This window comes from Canis lupus, chromosome 30 (assembly GCF_003254725.2).
Source record: "Canis lupus dingo isolate Sandy chromosome 30, ASM325472v2, whole genome shotgun sequence".
NCBI lineage: Eukaryota > Metazoa > Chordata > Mammalia > Carnivora > Canidae > Canis > Canis lupus.
The window spans coordinates 35,869,180-35,886,782 of NC_064272.1; the positions used below are offsets into that span (position 1 = coordinate 35,869,180).

The following is a 17,603-nucleotide window of genomic DNA, read 5'->3' on the forward strand; positions in this document are numbered from 1 at the left end:
AAAGCAAAGTAAGCTGTGTGACAAGATATTTAACTTGCAATACTATTCACTGGCATTTAACAAAAACTTACCCTTACATCACCTGCCCTTTACTCATAAAAGCTGAAATCCAAAATTAATGAAAATTTAGATATGACCTGACATTCCTGTGCTATAATAAAAAATTAAGCATGCTCTAAATAGTTTGTCATCTTCATTAGAAATGAGAAGCAAAGCAAAGCATAAGGCACACAGACATACCAATAAACTTGTTAATGCTATTAAATAATAGAATACCACCTTTTCAATCTGTACAAATGAAGAAAACAAATACAATTTTTAACTAATTTTTTAATTCAAATTCAAAACATTTTCTAAATCTTTAAGAATAAATAGCCTTGGCATAAATTAACATTGAACTTAGATCTTTATCTGTAAATATTTCCACACAAGAAATTTTAAATCACTCAACTGTGACTGGGCAAGGAACAAGTACTATTTGCTGATTTCTGTTTATCTATAACTCTATCCCTACAATGATTATGAAAGTATTTCCATTGCACCCTCCTCTTTCACTACTTACCTGACTCCTAGATACCCCCTCCAAAAAAAAAAAAAAAAAACACAAAAACCTAGTATAGAGTCTGACACCCTGATATTATAATAGTGAAGTTATAAAACATTAAACAGCATCCATTATTTCCATATGCAAAGAATGATGTAAAATATGCTATCATGACATGAATAAACTAATAATGTACCAATCCATTTTTTTCTAATGTACCAATCCATTAGAACCATCACCCTTATAGTCTTCCACTATGGCTTTCTCTAGACAATATTTAGCTTCTGTTCTGTTCTGTTTGGATTTATACTACTATTATGGACTAAATTGTATTCCCCTAAAATTCCTATGTTGAAGCTGCAACCCCCGTGTGTAGCTATATTTGGAGATAGGATATTTAAAGAGGTAATTAGGGTTAAATGAAATCATCAGACCCAAATCCAATAAGATGGTGTCCTTATTTAGGGGCACCTGGGTGGCTCAGTTGTTGAGTGTCTGCCTTCGGTTCAGGTCATGATCCTGGGGTCCTAGGAATGAGTCCCACTCATTTCAGCCTCCAGAGCTTTGAGAAAATAAGTTTGTTATTTAAGTCCCCCAGTCTGTGGTATTTTGTTATGGCAGCCCTATCAAACTAACACAACTCTACAGCAGTCTTTGGTACACAATTACTAATATACCATAACTTGACACTGTGTTATAATGAACTTTATAGTATACTAACTCTAGTTTTCTGCCATTGCCTAAGAAATACAAGCCCCCCCCCCCATTGTGCCTAATATATGTATGGCTTTCTTTCTCCATCAGAGCTTAAAATATTATATCCAAGTTCCTTTCTCTTCTACCTCCTCAACTGTGATCATTTCTGATTTCTACTCTTATTTACCATAGTCAGACATCTGCTTTCTAACACACTATCAAATATGTAATCTGACATATTTGCCACTTGCCACTCTGACACCTTTTCTCCTCTTCCTTCCCCTCCCCCCCCCAGCCCTTTACCTTCTGCTTCACATATACTTCTCAGCCTTAGCACTACTATATCAGGCATTCAGAAGCATTACCAACCAATGAGAGCACTTTTGACCCATTAAGAAAACAATAACATGCTGCTTTCTATCATTCATCTTATTGCTCATGCAGCTGTTCTTCGAGTTGGGAAAATTCAATGTTTAACTCTATGTAGTTTATTAAAATGAAAAACTCTGCTCTTCAAATACTATCTAAAAAAGAGTCCAGCTTTGTTGATTTCCATCAATAAAACATGTGCCAAGAGTTGACTTTTCTACTTACATTAATAGGCCTGTGCTCATTTATCCAGTTATCCAGTCTCCCTTCTCTGACCAATGATGTGCATTTCTACAAAGCAATAGCATTCCAAAAATAGGAGTATGTTCAAAGAAGAGAGTATCCCTTACCAACTCACTCAAGAAAAATGCCTAAAATTTTGTTCTCATTAGACTACTACACTGAACAACTAAGTTAATGGTTCAAAATACTCATCAAATATTACCGTATTGCCTCAGTAGGAGGCAACACGTTATGGAAAAACGTATCATTTTTATTCCTTCAATATCTTTATTTTACCAATACAATATTGCCAGACCACTTACTGAAAAGTTTAATCTTAAAAGTTTTCTTGGGTTTTGATTCTTCTAAAAAGGTGTCTTCATTCACTATGTGCCAAAAACTATATTGTGCCTATGACTTTAAGTGGGATTCTAAACCATCTTATCTCTACTTTGTTATGCTGTGAGATAACAATGCTAAAGTAATAATTTACGAAGAATAAGTATTAATAAAAAATTAATAGTTTTAGGTAAAATAGAAGTGCAAGTTAATCACTATTTTACTGCATAGCAATTAGATATATGGCTAGTCACAAAATACTTATCGGTACACCAGTAAAATCTCAACTATCCTGAAATTTTGAGAAGTCATTCTAAAAATCCAACTTTTCCAACGAACTGGAATTTCAGCTCTTTAAGGATCCACAATGTATGTCTAACTTTATATCTTTTTAAGCAGAGTATACTGAATATAATTTACATATTTAAGAATCTGTAATCTTGCAGTAAATGTCAATATTTATATGATAGTGGTATTCACAGAAACTACTGATCTACTTAAGCAAGATTCTCTGTCCCTATCTCAGTATCACCAGATTGGCTTACTTTTAGTTTATAGAAAAGCTTTTCACGCTATCAGCTTAACAACCTACAAATGCCCCTCTGTTCTCATTGCTTTTTCTAATCCATGTGTCCTTAGAAACCAAATACTTATTTGAATTGTCTAAAATAAGACTATATTCTAAGTGAAAGCCTAAGGAATCCTCATACAAGTACAGAAATGTTAACCATACATTTTCATAAAATTTCCACTAACCATTTAGAGACTCTTCCTTTATTGCAACATAATTTTATGGAGAAAATATGGGCTTTACACTCAACAGAGGGGTTCAGGTCCTACCTTCAGCACTTACTAGCCGTAGTCCTACGTAGATAATAAACTACCCTCCCTAAAAGTTTGCATACTTGTTAAAAGAAATCACCATCATCACCTCATAGTTGCTATGAAGTTAAATGTGACAGTGGATATTAAAATAAAAAATGAGGGATCCCTGGGTGGCGCAGCGGTTTGGCGCCTGCCTTTGGCCCAGGGCGCGATCCTGGAGACCCGGGATCGAATCCCACGTCAGGCTCCCGGCACCTGGAGCCTGCTTCTCCCTCTGCCTGTGTCTCTGCCTCTCTCTCTCTCTCTCTCTCTCTCTCTGTGACTATCATAAATAAATAAAAATTAAAAAAATAAATAAAATAAAAAATGACTCTTATACAAAGTAGGTGCACAATTAAAAGGTCTATTTTCATCTTTGACTCACGTAACATGGCAAATCTGCTCAACTTTATCACCTCTTATACAGTCAACAAAATTTTCCATTTATTTTTCAACATTCTTAAGCTCTCTAGTATCTATATATGTGGTGTTAGTTTCTCCTACCAAACAGCTTGTTAGTATTTTATGCCTTTCTTTTCCTCTGTAACTGAGACTTCTGCATGGCCCAAGGAGCTGAGATCCTTAGGACTGTAGGGAACATTTGGGGAGGGGGGAGGTGTGGGGTAACATGGGAAAGAATGTGTAATCCTAAGTGCTCACACTCTAGATCATGAGTAAACTTTCTAAAGTCAAAGTCCCTGTCTGCTGCCTACTAGCAATATAACTTTGGGGCAAACTAGTCTACCTCTCTGAAACTTAATTTCTTCATATTCAAAAAATAGTATCAATCTCCAATAATATGGCCAATTTTTTTAAACAAAACACTGAGATTTTAAAAACTAAATAAAATAGAATATATATATTCTGAAAAATATCAAAAAGCTGACAAGATAGTATGAAGTCATAAGGCCAAAACATAAGAAAGGACAGGAATTCAGAGAGGAAAACAAAGCACTGAAGCCAAGTTAGCTCCTAACTAAAGCCAAATTTCAGCTTTGATTATCACAGGCTCATAAAGATAGAAGCCAAGCCCAGGGCCCAACTTAGGTAGTAAAACTGATAGGAGACCCTAGACCATACAATTGGAACCATAAAATCAATGAAAGAAAAATTGTTCCGGACAGCCCGGGTGGCTCAGTGGTTTAGCGCCGACTTCAGCGCAGGGCGTGATCCTGGAGACCTGGGATCGAGTCCCACATCAGGCTCCCTGCATGGAGCCTGCCTCTCCCTCTGCCTGTGCCTGTGCCTCTCTTGTCTCTCTATTTTTTTTTTTTAATTTTTATTTATTTATGATAGTCACACACACAGAGAGAGAGAGAGAGGCAGAGACACAGGCAGAGGGAGAAGCAGGCTCCATGCAGGGAGCCCGACGTGGGATTCGATCCCGGGTCTCCAGGATCTCGCCCTGGGCCAAAGGCAGGCGCTAAACCGCTGCGCCACCCAGGGATCCCTTTTTTTTTTTTTTTTTTTTTTTTTTAATTTTTATTTATTTATGATAGTCACACACACACAGAGAGAGAGAGAGGCAGAGACACAGGCAGAGGGAGAAGCAGGCTCCATGCAGGGAGCCCGCTCTCTTGTCTCTCTAATGAATAAATGGATAAAATCTTTACAAAAAAAAAAAAAAGGAAAAGAAAAGAAAAACTGTTCCATTCTAAACCATCCCCCAAAAACTATAAGGAAAGTTGTGCTGGCACTGAACTGTAAAGGAAATGGAGAAAGGAGAGTTCCTGTCAAAACAGAACTTCTTCAGTAAAGGGACAGAACTAAGTACTTTAAGCTCTGGAGGCCAGAGATCTCTGCTGCAATTACTCAACTCTTTTGTTGTAGCTTGGAAATGGTGACAGATCATATGGAAACAAACAGAGCATGTTGCATTTCAATAACTTTATAGAGATTGAAATTTGAGCTTCACAGAATTTTCACATGTCACAAAATACTCTTTTTTTCCCCATTTAAAATCTAAAAACCTGGGATGCCTGGGTGGCTCAGCAGTTTGGCACCTGCCTTTGGCTCAGGGCATGATCTTAGAGACCCAGGATCAAATCCCACATGGGCTCCCTGCATGGAGCCTGCTTCTTTCTCAGCCTGCGTCTCTGCCTCTCTCTCTGTATCTCTCATGAATAAATAAATAAAATAAACAAATAAATAAAATCTAAAAACCATTCTTAGCTAGTAACCTCACAAAAACAGATGGCACAGACCAGTCTGCCTTGCACTGTAATCACAAGACACCACCATCACCTAAGCTATCACTCTCCCACATACATAGATTTGTGGCTCTAATGCACATCACATGATAACAACACAAAACAAAACAGGTTACAGGCATTTACAAGTACATGCTTGTGCAAATGTCACAAATAATATCCCAAGAAAAGGCATTTCTGGACCAAGTACAAAGAAAACAAAACACTATGAATGAGAGCAAGCAAACAAAGATTAGAAAAAGATCTACAAAAATGTCAGATATTGGAAATAATCATACACAAAACATAAAATAGCTGCTTACTAATGTTTAACGCAATAAACAAGCCTGAAAATATTTGAAGGTAACAAGAATCATAAAAAATGACTTGGAAGATTTGGGAAACAACTTCTAAAATTATAAAACACAACTGAAACTAAAAATATAATGGAACAGTGAAGAATTACCCATAATGAAAGAAAAAATATGAAAAAAAACAAGATCAAAAAAATTTAAGAAAAAGAGAAAAATTAAGATATGTAAATTGGAGTTCTAGAAAAGAGTACTGAAATCATAACATCACATTCTTTTAAAACAACTAGAAATCAGTAATAAAAAGATGACTAGGAGTAACAAACAAATGGCATCTTTCACACCAACATACATCCCATTCCTTTTACAATGCAATATTCACACTCTTCCCTATGTTTTCTCCCCGTTGAACTTGGATGAACCTTTTTAACTATCTCCACCAACAAAATGCAATAAAGTGCGGCTGTATGACTTCTGAGGTTAGGTCATAAACAGCAATATGGCTTCTACCTAGCATTTTCTTCCTCAAGAATTCCAAAAGTCATACCAGAACACTTTAAAAGCTCCATGGAAAAATCCACATGGAAAGGAACTGAGGCAGAACTGCCAAGCTGAATGGTTCCTGAATTCCTTACCCACAAAAATTGTAAATGATAATAAGCCACTCCGTATTGGGTCTAACTTGTTATGCCACAATAGATAACTAAAATACAAGGAAATTCTCACAGAGTTGTAAACTTTAAAACATAGTCCTGGGGATCCCTGGGTGGCGCAGTGGTTTAGCGCCTGTCTTTGGCCCAGGGCTCAATCCTGGAGACCCGGGATCGAATCCCACGTCGGGCTCCCAGTGCATGGAGCCTGCTTCTCCCTCTGCCTGTGTCTCTGCCTCTCTCTCTCTCTCTCTCTCTCTCTCTCTCTTTGTGACTGTCATAAATAAATAAAAATTTAAAAAAAAACATAGTCCTAAACAACACATGTGACAAGTAAATAGAAAATATTTTGAACTAGACTGTAACAAAAATACTTGTGAGATGCAGCTAAAGCAATAGTTGAAAGGGAAATTTATAACTCTAAGTAAGGCATAACAGAAAAAAAACAAAAATTAAGGAACTGTATTCAAGAAGACAGGGAAAGAATATCAAAATAAACCCAGGACCAGTAAAAGGAAGTAAGAGAAATGAGAAATAAAAGAAAATTTATCTTAGAAAGGTCCAGGGGCACCTGGGTGGCTCAGTTGGTTAAGTGTCTATCTTTGGCTCAGATCATGATTATTAGGCTCCTGGGAAAGAGCCCCATATAGGCTCCCTGTTTAGGGGCAAGTCTACTTCTCTCTCTCCCTGTGCCCCTGTCCCCACAAGCCCCCCACCGCACTCATGCATGCATGCTCGCGTGCACTCTCTCTCTCTCTCAAATAAATGAATAAAATCTTTTTAAAAAGACAGAGAGAAAGAAAGGTCCAACAAAGCCAAAAATTTGGTATCTGACAAACTTCTGGCAAGAATGGATCAGGAATGATAAAGGGGACAAAAACTGTTTTTACACTGGATTATTTAGTGTGGGGGGGCGGGGAATTTGACACAGTGATGCTAAACTATATATGAAAGTGCAATGGGCCAAAAACAGCAAAGACTCTCCTGAAGAACAAGTGCAATGTGGGAAGACTTGCCTTACCAGGTATCAAAACTTATAAAGCTAGAAGTAGCTAAAAGTATGTTACAAGAATAGACAGACTAATAAAACAGAGGAACAAATCCAGAAATATGACTATACAAAGATGGATACTTGATATATGTCAGATGTGGCACTGAAATTAGTGTAGAAAAGATGAACTTTTCAAAATCAATGCTAGGACAATCAAGTATCCATTTGGGGTGGTAACAAATGAAACTGGGCTTCACATTATATACAAATCTATTCTAGGTAAAGATGAAATTTTTGAAAGGTTAAAACTTAAAAGCTCTTAGTAGATAATATTGGAGAACATCTTCTTTAATGTAGCTTAGAAGAGTTTCTTAGGAAACTCTTAGGAAAGAGTTTCTTTAAAAGGGTTCAAAAAGCGTTAGCCAATGTTGACAAATTCAACTATATTAAAACTGAGAGGGATGGATCCCTGGGTGGCGCAGCGGTTTAGCGCCTGCCTTTGGCCCAGGGCGTGATCCTGGAGACCCGGGATCGAATCCCACGTCGGGCTCCCGGTGCATGGAGCCTGCTTCTCCCTCTGCCTGTGTCTGTGCCTCTCTCTCTCTCTCTCTCACTGTGTGCCTCTCATAAATAAAAAATAAAAAATAAAATTTAAAAAAAATAAAACTGAGAAATTCTGTTGATCAACAGGTACCACAGACAGTAAAATAACAAGCCAAAAACATAAGAGACTTGTAACAGGTACAACTGAAGGACCAGCATCCAAAACACACACAGAATTCCTAAAACTCAGTAAGAAAAGCAGAGACTAATAGAAAAAGATTGGGTAAACAACTTGAATGCACACACCACAGGAAGAAAATTCAAATGACAATGAAACATGTACAACCTCATTAGTAATTATAGAAATGCAAATTAAAATCATAATCTCAAGATACCATCACATCCTTAAGATCAGTAATACCAAGCATTAAGAATTTAGAGCAATGGGAGGGGCATCTGGCTGGCTCAGTTGGTGGAGGGCGCAACTCTTGATCTTGGGGTTGGGAGCTTAAGCCCCATGCTGGGTACAAAGATTACTTAAAAATAAAATCTTAAAAAAAAAAAAAGAGAGGGGCACCTGGATGGCTGAGTCAGTTAAGCATCTGCCTTTGGCTCAGGTCATGATTTTTGGGGGCCTGGGATCAACCTCATATTGGCTCCCTGTTCAGCAGGGAATCTGCTTTTTCCTCTGTTCCTCCCCCTACTCATGCCCCCACTCCCTCTCTCTCAAATAAATAAAATCTTTTTAAAAATTAAAGATTAAAAAAATGTAGAGCAATGGGAACTTATATACTGTGTTGATGAAGTATAAATTAATATAATAATTCTGGGGCAGCCCGGGTGGCTCAGCGGTTTAGTGCCACCTTCAGCCCAGGGCCTGATCCTGGAGACCAGGGATGGAGTCCCACAACAGGCTCCTTGCATGGAGCCTGTTTCTCCCTCTCCCTGTGTCTCTACCTGCCTCTCTCTCTCTCTCTCTCTCTGTCATGAATAAAGTCTTTAAAAAATAATAATTCTGAAAAACACTTTGCCATTATCAAAGTTGAATATATGCATACCTCACAACCTGGCAATTCCATTCCTACAAATGCTAGAGAAACATTTGTACACTTGCAAACATGAAACAGGTAGAAGGGAACTTATCACTCAATTGTATAATAGCAAGAAAATGAAATCAACTCAAATGTTCATCAAAACTAGAATGAATAAAATATAGTGTAATCATAATACAAAATACTTCACCACAGTGAAATCTAATAAACTACGGGCAACTACAACAATCTGAAACTCATTTCACAAATCTGAACTAAACTTATTTTACTTATTTATTTTCTGGGGGGGGGGGGGGAGCGCGGAGATGGAGAGGGAGAATCAGGCTCCACACTCAGCACAGAGCCGGACACGGGGCTTGATCTCACACCCTGAGACCATGACCTGAGCAGGTATCAAGAGTTAGATGTTTAAGCGACTGAGCCACTCAGGCCCCCTGAACTAAACTGTTAAAATCATATAAAATACATATGAAGTTCAAAAACAAGGAAAACTAAATTATATTGTTTATGAACATGTAACCTAAGATTCAAAATTATAAAGCAAAGGAAGAAAATGATAATCAAAAAATTAGGATATAGGGGGTACTTGGATGGCTCAGTTGTTTAAGTGTCTGTCTTCAGCTCAGGTCATGATCCCAGGGGGATTGAGCCCTACACTGGGCTCCCTGCACAGCAGGGAATCTACTTCTTCCTCTTCCTCTCCCTACCCCATTCATTCTCTCTCATTCTCTCTCTCTCTCTCTTTCTCACTCTCCTTCTCTATCTCCACCCCTCTTTCAATAAAATCTTTTTTAAAAGATTTCCACAAAGGAGGATATACATTGGCAAGGGAAGGGAGAGAGAAGGGAGAGGCAACCCTGGTTTGTTGGCCTGGGTGTTAACACAAATATTCACTTCACAATTTTCTGTAAACTTCAAGTTTTATTCATCCTCCTACATATATGAATAAAGAGGAAAAGTAACAACTGCATACAATTGCTATGGTAATTTGCTACAATAAAGCAACTTACTTAAATATGGTACCTAGTATGCATTCAAAAACAAAAAGCTACTATAATTATATAATTTTTGTATCTTCTAAAGTTACTTATGATATTCAAATATTTTGTCCAGTAAATGAAACAAATTCAGATGGTAAAACATTTATCATGATGAACACTGCCTAATAGGTCACATATAGAACTGTGGATTTCCTATGTCGTACACCACTCGAAACTAATACAACATTGTATGTCAACTAGCTTCTGAATGAATGAATGAATGAATGAAACAAATTACTTTCCATCACTGGAATAAAAGACATTTTAGATCTGAATGGCTAGGTCTAACTTCTAATTTCTATTTCACAAGCTCCAAAGCTTGAATTCCTTCTATCCTAACAAGTAACCTTCCTCTCTACCTTTAGTATTTCTGATCTCTTACCCTTTATACTCATAGTACACATTTACACTACAACAGACTGTAAGCAACTGTCACTGAATGCTTGGAATCTTAAAATCTAAGAGATTTAAGGCAGAAAAGAGGGAAAAGAAAGGCTAATGTTATGGAGGGGAAAGTTGTGGGGAAAAAACAGTGGGAACAAAACTTGAGTTATCTCTACATGCAAACACCCAGGACATCAGACCTTTAATTGTAATGCTTTAAGAAGCCAAGCAGCAGAGGGAGAAAAAGCAAGTAAATCATCCATTGTCTGAACAGGTATGATACAATTAAAGCAGATTAACTTTGGTATCAATTACCTAATACTTAGAGGCAAGAAAGTGTACCTATGTTCCAAGATAGATCTACTTCTGAAATTCTCTTACAAAAATAACAAAACAAAACAAACAACAACAACAAATATAGGCTCAAAATATAGGCTCTCTGGAAGAAATCAACTCCTCAATTTACTTGGGGAAGAAACTATTTTTTAATTAATTCAGTCCACAGGTACTATTTATTAACCCAGAAGATTAAGCACAAATATCCAACAGATCCAGGCTCATTAATAAAATTATGGCATAACAGTACAGCAGAAATATTATGCCTCCATGAGAAAGATCTGAATGTACCAATATGGAATGCTCTCCAGAATATATTAAGTGGAGGGGGAAAAAAAGGTACAGAACAGCATACCTAGATAGATAAATATACACACCCCTATCTTTGGCATATGAAGGGAGAATACACACATCTTATTTTTAAAAGAAAAAAAAAATACTGGAATGACTCACCAGAAATTCACAAAAATGATTACCTTTATGGGAGCAAGAAGGAAACAGAAGAGATGGGGGTGACAATGAGATTTCTATACATGCCTTTTCATTTGGTTTCTCCTTTTGAACTATGTATTTCATATATTCAAAAGATAACATTGAACAAAAAAACCCAGGGGAAGCAAACCCTAAAACAAAAAACAAATGGACGACCTAACTACATACATATCAGACTGGTAAGAATCACACTGAGAAAATAATGATTTCAAGTGACTTTTTTAAGATTTTATTTATTTATTCATGAGAGACAGAGAGAGAGAGAGAGGCAGAGACACAGACAGAGGGAGAAGCTGGCTCCACGCAGGGAGCCCTACGCGGGACTCGATCCCAGGTCTCCAGGATCAAGCCCTGGGCGGAAGGTGGCGCTAAAGTGCTGAGCCACCCGGGCTGCCCCTGGAGTGACTTTTAAATATAGTACTAACAATAAGTATATCCTTAGTGGGATATAATCTAAGGACAAAATGAAATACAAAGAAAATTTTTTTAAGATTTTATTTTTCTATTTATTCATTCATTCATGAGAGAGGCAGAGACACAGACAGAGGGAGAAGCAGGCTCCAGGCAGGGAGCCGGATGTGGGACTCGATCCGGGGTCTCCAAGATCAGGCCCTGAGCTGAAGGCAGACACTCAACCGCTGAGCCACCAAGGCGTCCCTGTACAAAGAAATTTTAAACTTCCCTAAGTTTATTTATTTTGAAATTACTTTAGGTACATTTTAAATTAATTAATTAAATATATATATCAATGTTAATAAAAACTAAGATTTTCAATGTAAAATAGATTAAAACTAAACTTAAAAAATATATATTGAAGAGGGCAGCCTGGGTGGCTCAGCGGTTTAGCACTGCCTCAGCACAGGGCGTGATCCTGGAGACCTGGGATTAAGTCAGGCATCGGGCTCCCTGCATGGAGCCTGCTTCTCCCTCTGTCTGTGTCTCTGCCTCTCTGTGTGTCTCTCATGAATAAATAAATTAAAAACCTTAAAAAAAAAAAAATGAAAGAAACCCCACAACGTTAAATCTGAATTAGAACTCTCAATATGGGGCACCCCCAGTGGCGCAGCGGTTTAGCGCCTCCTGCAGCCCGGGGTTTGATCCTGGAGACCCAGAATCGAGTCCCGCGTCGGGCTCCCTGCGTGGGGCCCGCTTCTCCCTCTGCCTGATCTCTGCCTCTCAGTCTCTCTCTCTCTCTCTCTCTCATTCTGAATAAAATAAAATTTAAAAATTAAAAAAAAAAAGAACTATCAATATGGGGCAGGGGCGCATGGGTAGCTCAGTGGTTGAGCGTCTGCGTCTGGCTCAGGCCGTGATCCCTCCGCTTCTGCCTGCCTGCCTCTCTCTCTCTCTCTCTCTCTCTCTCTCTCTCATAAATAAATGAAATCTTAAAAAAAAAAAAAAAAAACGGAATTTTGTATGGTACCAAAGTATCACCCACACAGATTATTGTGCTTCATGATCACAGCAGGAAAAATACACTTCTACAATGGAGAGACTGCAAACACCAACCTTAAACTTCATGACATTTATATCACTAACAGTGATAGTGTGTACCTCTCATGATATAAAACATGAAACTTATCACCTATGATGTATTCTTGCCAAAACGTTAACATGCATCCAATCAAGCCCTTAAAATACAACTTCCAGTTTACAAGATAAACAGTGAACAAAGGAACAAGTTAAACAAAAGCAAAAAGAAACAATCAGGTAATTCTAGAAAAGAGGCCACTCTACAAGGAAATGATCTGATCTTCTCAAAGAAATTGTCAGTATCATAAGAAAGAGGAATGGAGGAAGGAGCTTTTCTAGATTAAAAGAGACTAAAAAGATAACCAACTGCAAGGCAAAAATCTTGACTGAATTCTGGTTCGAAAAAAATAAATTTTAGGGGCACATGAGCAGCTCAGTCAGTTAAGCGTCTGCTTTCAGCTCACATCATGAGCCCAGGTCATGCTCCCACTGAGTTCAGATCTCGATCCCATGAGCCCATGTCTGGCTCCCCTGCTTAGCGGGGAAACCTGCTTCTCCCTCTTCCTCTGCAAAATCCCCCTGCTTATGTAGGCATGCGTGCTATTTCTCTCTCAAATAAAATTAACTAATTAATAGAATTTTTTTAAAAAGAAAAAGAAAAAATCATTTTACGGAACAAATGGGAAAATTTAAATATAGATTAAATATTAAATGCTATTAGAAAATTACTGGTGGGATGCCTGGGTGGCTCAGCAGTTGAGCATCTGCCTTCGGCCCAGGGGCATGATCCCAGAGTCCCAGAATCGAGTCCCATATCCGGCTCATTGCATGGAGCCTGCTTCTCCTGTTTCTGCCTCTCTCTCTCTCTCTCTGCCTCTCTGTGTCTCTCGTGAATAAGTAAATAAAATCTAAAAAAAAAAAATTTACTGGTATTTTTCTTAGGTATTGGTAATGGCACAGTGGTAACTATGGAGAGTATTTTCTTTTTTTTTTTCTTTAAGTTCTATTTATTTAAGTCATCTCTACCCCCAACATGGACTCACAATCCCAAGTGCTCAAGAATCACAAGCTCGGGCAGCCCGGGTGGCTCAGCGGTTTAGTACCGCCTTCAACCCAGGGCCTGATCCTGGGGACCCGGAATCAAGTTCCATGTCGGGCTCCCTGCGTGGGGCCTGCTTCTCCCTCTGCCTGTGTCTATGCCTCTCTCTCTGTATGTCTCTCATGAATGAATAAATAAAAATCTTTAAAAAAAAAAAAAGAATCACAAGCTCTTCTGACTGAGCCAGTCAGGAGCCCCAAAATATCTATTTTTCTTAGGAGATATATACTGAAGTATTTTGAGGTAAATATCACAATATTCACAGCTTTCAAAAGTCTTGACAAAAATATACAAGTGCACATACATATAGAAAACAATAAAGCAAATACGGATAGCTATTGGTAACTTGAATCTAGGGAGCAGACAATCAATGACCTCTGTTTCTAATCATTCAACTTTTCAATATTTTTTAAGTTTTTTATTATTAAAAAAAAGGAAGGGAGAACCAAGAAGAGAACTAAAAGAAGACAGAGTTGCAAAAGAAAAAAATATGATCCAAAAATTATTTATAAACACATATCCACAAAATCACCTGAAGAACTTTCTCCTTTCTATTTAAAAAAGAAAAAAAATCCAGAAATCACTCAGCCCACTATCATCCGATCAATATAAGTAAACAGATTTCAAACAAATACTTACATTCTACAAACAGCAATAGTACTACAATCTGTCAATGATTTAAGGAATGTTTGTCATTGGCAAACAGAACATTTTCGTATGATACCTTACACTGAATCAAAATACATTCTAACACATCTACTAAACTATCAGTAAAAAATCAAGAAAAGCATTTCTTTGAAATCTAATTCAAAAATATGATCACACGTAAAAGACAGCTAGCCAACTATCTTTCTAAGATTTACTTCTATTAGCAAAAAACTTTGATTAGCCGTTTATTCCAAATCCCAATGAAATTATTTAAATTCCTGACCCCATCTTTAAATGTAACAGGAAATAAACGCATTTGCTAGGGGGGGGAAGAAAAACCTTGTTCAATATTAACTATGTGCCTAGTGCTTTACATAAAGTGTTTAATGATAATCTTGTGTCAGGTAAGTATTTCCAATTTGAAAGATGAACATTCTTGAAGCTCAGAAATGTTAGGTGACTTGGTTATAAATGACAGCTTTTACGTGATGAGGCTGGAAATTGAATTGAGGTCACTGGAAACCCAGATTTGAAAGTCCATATTCTTCCCACTTAATTGGCCTTAATGGATTTATTATTTACAGACAGAAAAGTCCATCTAAGGAAAAAGTATGTTTTAAAAAATATCTTCATATTCAAAGAGCTACATAATGTTAAAGAAAAATCAAACCTGAGAAAAAGAAAAAATGCACTCTAAAATTATTGCTGGTTGTAAAAAAGAACCAATTCTTAGCAAGCCAGCTGTCTATGACATAGGACAGCTAGTACTTTCCTCACTGTACATGTAAAATTACACTCCAGTTGCCCGTTGGATGACCCCACTGCCAAAATATGCTAGCAACATAATTCACATTAAAACTCAGAGGCCAAACACCATTTGGAAAGTGCTTTACATGTTTACTATACACATCCCCAGCAAGTTTACCATTCAAAATTAATAGGCTATTTTCAACAAATATTCCTTGATCTATGATATTATTTTTGCCACTATAAAATGACATTAAATCTATAAAGAAGAAAATCTACCTAAATGCAAACATCCCACAACCAAATATTAGAATATTAGTACAATGTGATTTTAAATTTGTCTGTTGCATATAGGTATGCAAAAATTATACTTCTACAACATAAATTGCTTGTTCTTTCCATAGGATCAAAATCCCAAAATTTATGTCCCTTTTATGTCTAAAGATACACACAAAATACATAGAAAAATTTGTATGTTAAAGAGTTTTCCCATTTAAAATTAAATCCTCTTTAAACTGGATTAGTGACTAGAACAGGGCATGAGGTGGCTTATGGAGTTGTAATATTCTGCATCTTAATATGGGTGTTATGTTGATGTGTATACTGGGAGAAAAATCATTTGGGATCTGTGTACTTTTTTGTATACTTTATAATGTATAAAAAGTTTCCATATATATTCCAAATCCCCAATCTAAAAACCTTCCTTCCTCTATTGTAGGGATACCAAAGAAGTTAAAGCCCAGTGAAGAAAATAGACAAATAATTAGGAATTTCATTAGGGAGCTATGACAGAAGCAAGTACTATGTAGGAGCACGCAGGAGTGGCATCTAACTCGACCTAAAAGAGGTTAAAAAAACAAAAACAAAAAACACCTTCCTGAAGATGTAACTGAACTGAGTCCTGAAGGTCAGACAGGAATCAGCCATGCAAAGAATGGGAGACAGGAAAGACAGGAAAGGAACAGAGATGCAAAGACAAGGGGGAAAAAAGCACCTTATCTGAGCAGAAGCCTAAGTTCAATAAGGGTGGATCAAAGAATTTAAAGAGAGCAAGGGAGGAAAGCCTAGAGAAGTAACAGGTCATGAAGAATCTCACATACATGCCATGCTACAGTTAAGCTTTATCCTGAAAGAAATGAGAAAGCATTAAAGATCTTTCAATAGCAAAGGACATAATCAGATTTGTAATTTACTACAAATGTCAATTACAGTGTTGGTCATGCTTGCAATCCCATTTTGTGAGAAATTACCCTGCACACTGCCCCATGCTTTTCACCGTTATGATCCTGCCCCACACCCACATGCACAAACAAACACATGGCCAACACTAAATGGCCAGGAGTGGTCACATGACCCACGTACACAGACCCGCTAGCAGCCCATGAGAAAACAGAGCTGAGCCAAAAAGATTGTTTCTTAGGAATTCAAACCAGAAAATCCCAGGGAGAAGGAAGAAGTTAGCAAACAGGAGCTCAAGTTAAAACGACAGCATCCAGGGGGCAAAACGTTGGCATAGGAGTGACACAGTAGTTACAAGGAGGCAGAAATTAGGAATAAATGGAAACTGGGAGACAGACGAGGAAAAACTAGAGTAGAGAGAAAAAATAAGCCAAGGAGAAATAGCAAGAGTAGCTAAGACAAGTTAACAATAGAATACTAGAGTGAAATCTGTCTTTTCCTGCTTCTGGTTTTATTAAACTCCTGTTCTTCTTGAGATCAAGTTAACTTTTCCTAGGTTCCCTTGTGCACGTTTCCTTTCAAAAAGCACTCTACTACTTACTGTAACCTGAGTCTCTTCTTTGTAAATGAAAGAGTCTAACTAAAAGATCATTTTAGAACACCTAATCTGGTAGCAGTACAGAGAATGAACTAGAGGGTAAGGCAAAAGAGGCAGAAAAAAGAAAGCAACAAGACCCCTCACAAAGCATTACAGAAGCACAACAGACATTCTGGATTAAAATAAAGTCGAAACAACAAAAATAGAAATCAGAAGTTATCTGAAATATCATGAGGGAGAAATGTTCAGGACTTAGTGATATTGGTAGTAAGGTAAGGAGTAGAGGATGATTCACAGGTTCCTGAAGACTTCTGGAGACCTGAGCGGTGCCTGCCATTGAGCAATATAGGAAATCAAGAACAAAATTTTTGTTGCAGTTTGTCTCCCTCTACCCCCTCCTTTTTGGAAGAAGAGAAGCAGTTTTTATTTTGTACAAGGTAGAAGTGCTTGAGAAACCTGTATCCAGGGATCCCTGGGTGGCGCAGCGGTTTGGCGCCTGCCTTTGGCCCAGGGCACGATCCTGGAGACCCGGGATCGAATCCCACATCGGGCTCCCGGTGCATGAAGCCTGCTTCCCCCTCTGCCTGTGTGTGTCTCTGCGCCTCTCTCTCTCTCTGTGACTATCATAAATAAATAAAAATTAAAAAAAAAAAAAAAAGAGAAACCTGTATCCAAGTGGAGATGTCCATTAGCAGTGATTCACAAGAGCCTGGAGTAAAGGTGAGAGATCTATACAACAGCTCTAGACTTAGGAATACATAAAGTCGATGTTAGATTTTAAAACATGACCCAGGGATGCCTAGGTGGCTCAGAGGTGGAGTGTCTGCCTTTAGCCCA

At 37.7% G+C, this 17,603-nt stretch overlaps 1 protein-coding gene across 10 annotated transcripts in view; it reads right to left on the reverse strand.

Moving 5' to 3' along the window:
• The window catches only part of MYO9A (myosin IXA), a 263,941-nt gene that overhangs the window by 242,382 nt on the left and 3,956 nt on the right, over positions 1-17,603 (reverse strand). The gene's annotated exons all lie outside the window — the stretch shown is intronic.